The sequence below is a fragment of the Arachis stenosperma genome, chromosome 2 (assembly GCF_014773155.1).
Source record: "Arachis stenosperma cultivar V10309 chromosome 2, arast.V10309.gnm1.PFL2, whole genome shotgun sequence".
Classification (NCBI taxonomy): Eukaryota; Viridiplantae; Streptophyta; class Magnoliopsida; order Fabales; family Fabaceae; genus Arachis; species Arachis stenosperma.
In genome coordinates this window covers 121,303,807-121,309,546 of record NC_080378.1, presented here as the reverse complement: position 1 = coordinate 121,309,546, position 5,740 = coordinate 121,303,807, and the positions used below count along the sequence as shown (strand labels likewise).

Below are 5,740 nucleotides of genomic sequence, written 5' to 3'. Positions count from 1 at the left end.
ATATATAGACTGTTTGTACAGTAAACAATAAAAAAAATACAATCATAAGTTTTACTCATTTATTTTTATTTTTTTGTTTTATTATTACTTACGGGTATTCACTCCACTCTTAATTGAGACTGATATTTATTCACTTTGTTTTCGAGTGGGTTCTCTTACACACTGTTTAGAATAGAAGATTTTGGAAGGAAGAAAAATGAAAAAGAAGAAAATGGATGAAAAAACCTATCTTTTATTGTTTAAATAAAAAAAATGAGTGAAAAACAAAAAAATAGGCATGAGGTCGATGTAAATTTTTTCTTTTCATTTGCTGCGAAAAAAATTGAGAAGAAAAGTCCAAACAATATTAAAATTTCAGATTTACCCTTTTAATAACAAATGTTAAAATTTCAGTTATTTTTATTATTTTTTTACACAATTATTTATTTATATTTATTTAAAAAATAAAGATATATTTTTTAGTTTATGACATTTAAAATTTTAAAAAATAATTTGGATGATTTTTTTTATTAAAAAATAATTTAAATATATTAATAAATTACAATTTATATATAATATATATAAGGATAATAAGATAATTATACTCTATTATAATTTTTTATTTTTCTAATTTTTTTATTCAAAAATATTTTTTTATTTTTTTTATTTATTTTCTTTTCATTCAAACAACATATAAAAAAATTTATTTTTTTATTTTTTTCTCCTATTTTCTTTCGGGATGGTTCGAATTTTTTTTATTAATTAAGGAAATGAAAAATATAGAGTTTATCCAAAAAATAAAAAATAAAAAAACTATTGTGTGTAATTAATATTATTCAATTTCAAGAGAAAGTTTCCTTCAAGTTTTAGGAAAATTATTTCCAATTATTTTCCATATATGATTAATTGATTATTGTTGTTTCCGATCCTCGGAACATTATCGGCCATAAAAAAAATTGAGTTGGGACATGGAGATTGGAATAATGAGATCTAGCCACACAATATAGAGAAGAATACAGTAATAATTATTCATTAGATTACAAAAGGAAATCAAAACAAAATCTTTATTTGAACACCACAACTTGACAAACTCAAAAACTCTAATGTCGATTGTTGTGGAAGTGGAACTCCATCCATTCTTCTTTGTGCAAGTTTACATAGAGTGGACCAATTCTTCATCAATATCATCATCCAATTCTTCAGCATCTTCTTCTGCAATAGTTTCCAATCGAGGAAAAAGTGAAACTTTCCTCAGAGGAATCACTGGAGAGGGCGCAAACTCCACAACACACGACGCCAAGAACAAGTACTTGATTTCATTTGCCATGCCACTTTATGATATGTACTACCTTGGACAGAAGTGCGTGCTACAATAGAGACCCAATGAAGGTGTTTGATGAAATTTGATGTTGTATGTTCTCTTTAATTTGCTGTTATGCTAGTAGGATTGTCTTTCCCCTTTATATATAAGGGTGTTGTTATCATAATGAAGAATAATAATAATTATTATTTATTAGTAGTAAATTAGGCACAGTCAAGTATTCTAAGTGGGAAACGCACGTGAAAAGTATTTGTATTCTTGTGATTGTAGTGTAGACATACTTAGCTTCTTGGAAATAATGGCCAATTGAGACATTACATCAATAACACCCACCAAGAAGATGCAGGATCACAAATTTTAATGTCTAGATGCACTTAACATTTCCATTGCTAATATGCCAAAACGTGTTTCTTGTGATAAGGTAGAGGTACCTCATGATAATGCACCTATATGATTTATAATAGAATAATCTTTATTTTGTTTTATGTTCAACACTACTCATCCTAAAGTTTCGGGTAAGAATCACATTTTAACATCCAGCTTTTGTTCTTTTGCTTTTAGAGTTAAACAATACTGAATAGAGTGCAAGTTATTCTACTTTTAAATGTATAATAATTAATACTATGAGTACTTTTTTTGTAACTATATATTATGCCTCCATACTTTTTCTTTATAATTAGATCGGACGTGCATGATGCATGTGTGAATTAGTTTAATCTTGAATTTGTTGATGTCTAAATAAGAAGAGTCCACATGAAATGTATGGTGAGAATTAAAAGAGACTAAAAATAAACGATTTACATACATAATATATGATGGTTGCTTAAGATGATAGTGCATTGCAGTGTGTAACCTAAGTGTTGTGTCGCTTTTACAGTGCCTATCTAAAAAGTAGAAAGGATAGTCTCGTCTTTTCTCTTGTTGAATAAAGTATATTAAAGCCTAAAGCTACGGACGCGAGAAATTAGAGTAAAAGAATCAACAAAAATCAGTAGAGATTCGAAGACAGATTTGGTACCATCTCGAGTGTGAACCCCATTAAACAATTGAAGAATATATCCAGAGACGACAACACACAAAATTGCCACCGACAGTTACTATGTTCACGCGATTCCAGTCTACATCAAAATTGTTTCATTTGTGTCTCTGTTTTTTTTTTTTTTAACTGCATACTACCGGATCTTAATTAATATTATCGATAAATAAATAGAGATGAAGATTGAATTTTGTTAAAACCACAGGAAAAACTGCAGTTTCATTTCATAAATAATCAGCAACAGCAACTATGTTGTGCCGAATGATGGATTACAAAGAAAGAGAAAAACTAGATAATATTTACAGAATTAATTGACATGGAATTGAAGCTTCTCACGGATGGAAGAAGAGATGAGAGAGTTATTATTGGATTGCTACTTGAATTCATTTATATAGCTTGTTTTGATGACGGTCATAACCCTCAGCAGCTTCTTCTTCAGCAATTGTCTCCAATCTGGGCGAATTGGATGGCTTGGTTGGGAAGATCACCGGTGCCGGAGCAACCTCCATCCAACAACTTAGGTTTCTGATTCCCTTTGCCATTACTTTCTCTCCTCCTCCTATGCTTAGCTTAGAAAGAAGAGAGACTTTTTCTTATATATATGTTTCTTTTTCAACTACTTCCTTACTAATTCATTAAGGAAACAAACTCGGTTATGCGATCCCTATTCTTATTGTTATTGTTATGTTCCAAGCAACTTCTGCTGTCTCAATATATATATACCTATATATGAAATGGACACGTGTCACGCGGTAAGCATATTGGAGACATATTCTTAGGAAGGTTCCCAATACGGTGAGGTAATTAAGGTGTGCGAATTCACATTAATTATTGGTGGCCCATGAAAATCGTAGGCCAATTCAATTATTGTTTGTTGGAAAGGTCAACCATACACACATACGTACAATTCCTTTATTTTCTCTCCTCCACCCATCATCTTCACACATTCTAGATGTTTCCTAGAAATATGATGACCAGATTCCATCTGTTGCATTGCATCACATGTGTTTATGAGACTACCAAACACATTAATTAACATTCATTCATTCTCATTCATTTTGGGCATACATTATATTCTCCAACTTCACCATACTTGATTGTTTAAGTAATTTAGTTATATTACACCCTAATTTATCTTAGGTTTGCTCACTTGTATGTATGATGAACCTTCTGTTAAGGTCTCACACTAAGAGAATTTGAAAATCTTCAAGATGAAATACTAAGGTTCAATAAAGTTTTGGTTGCTCAAAAGTTTACGTAACTATATTTCATAAATTAAAATAAAAATAACTTTCAATAAATACAAATTATAAATTTTGTATTTAACAAAATTGTCTTTAACAATTACAATGAATTCAATATAAAACTTGGTTTTAAATTTTTTACCTTTGAAATATGCGTCCACTCAAAAACGAACTTTAAATTGTTCAAAACTAAAAATATAAGTACATAATTTTTTATTTATTTATCAAACATGAAGTGAAATGTATGTGCAATCCAAAAGGCAAGCATCTCTATAAAAAAAAATTACCGAATCGCACCAACACTACATTAATTTTTCTAAATTATTTTTAACAATAAAAATTTTACCAAATTGTACCTGGCTAATATAATAAGTTAATGGGTTATATTAGGTAACCAATGATTTTTTTGAACAACATGAACAATGGGCCATAAAATTTGTCCAATTCAGGTAAAACACATTACATTACAAATTACACATCTAAATCTTAATATTAGAATAACTATCCGTACAGCGCAGGTCAAGGACTAATCCGTCGCGGTACTGAGCTCCATTTAAGGGTTTACCGCTGGCCAATAGATTGCTGCATGTACAAGGCAGGATTCGAACTCACAACACTTGCTTAAGCAGATTAGTAAGCTAGCTACTAAACCAACCTAACTTGATTCATTATTCACATTATTTAATATTTTCATTGTCTAATTATACTTTTACTAAGTGAATATATACCTAGCAAAACTAATACCACGTTATCACTTTCCTTGTCCAAGTGACGGTTTTTTTTTTTTTTTGTCCAAGTGATGGGTTTAAACCGTAACAGTCTCAATTTAGAAAGCTTAATATTTTTTGCACGGATAAGCCCATTTTATATGGACTAAAATTGTATCTTGCAGTGGGCCTATAAACTAGCCTAAAATACTACAGCCTATAGAATAACAAACGTATGTTCATGTCCAAAAAGCAAAAAGGAATGTTCAATACCAAAAATAAAAACTTAGTGAATTTTGGTGACTTGAAAAAGACAGTTTTGAGGCTTAGCTTAAATGGTTACCCATGTGTCTCTTAATATGCTGCATTCGGGTTGAAACTTTAGTAAATGCACCAAGTATTGAAAAGAATTCTTTAGTGTTATGTGAGTAAGTGTATAGTGTATGTATATTGTGATATTTAAAATTGGGTTAATCCAATCCATCTGACAAAAACAATAGTTCTCATTTAATTTGTGTTTGGATAAATTTATTTTGTTGTCAAAAGTTAAAACAGGTTAAGACAAAAAATAAAGAAGTCAAAACAGGTTATTATTATTTTTTTTTGAAAGCAAAGCTCAACACAATAGGGTGGAGCAAACAGGATCATCCAACAAAACAAAATAAGAGCTAAATACTAAAATAACTGAAAACAACCACCCGAAATCGATCCTCACGTCATCTCCGGCATTGCCATCAACAACAAAAAGGATCCACACAGCTCCACTCATTAGCGCTAAGGAAGGTCATGTTGATAATTTCGTCAACGCCTTTGCTGGTATGCTGGAATATCCTCCTATTTCTTTCCAGCCAGATGTTCCAAATGATCACACAGAAGCACCTCAACCTCTGCCGCTGATTCTCCTTACTCCTCGGTTCCTCTGTCCAGCTCAAAAAGTACTTTTTTAGCGAACCCGGAAAAGACCAGAGCCGGCCAAAAGCTGATATCCAAGCATTCCACACCTGCCACGCAAAAGTACAACCTAAAAACAAGTGATGTATATGTTCCACGTCATTATTACATAATACACAAACAATATCTTCCTGAGTGGTGATGCCAAACCAGCTTAGCCTTTCCTTCGTATTCACTCGGTCTAGCAGTACAAACCAAGCAAATAGCTCCACTCTTGGTGGAACCAAACCTCTCCAAATACTCCTAGTAAAGCTGAAACTAGTTATCTCCTCTAGTAACACTTCCTCCTGCCATACATGCACAAACAAGTTAGTTAAAAAAATACCTTGTCTATCATATTTTCACACCACTTTATCCTCTCTGTTTTGTTCTAGCTTCACTGGTCTCAGAACCTCATGCATCTGGTTCAGAAGTTCCAATTCCCATTGGAAGAGCTCACGCCTCTATTGGAAATTCCAGATCCACTCTAGCCCATCCCAAAACCCACAAACCCCAATGACAG

At 31.6% G+C, this 5,740-nt stretch overlaps 1 long non-coding RNA gene across 1 annotated transcript; it reads left to right on the top strand.

Moving 5' to 3' along the window:
* The first annotated feature begins 924 nt into the window (after positions 1 to 924).
* Positions 925 to 3,071, top strand: LOC130961580 (uncharacterized). Its single transcript, XR_009079596.1, has 2 exons — positions 925 to 1,815; positions 2,178 to 3,071. It is a non-coding gene; the product is annotated as an uncharacterized LOC130961580 (long non-coding RNA).
* Positions 3,072 to 5,740: the final 2,669 nt, after the last annotated feature.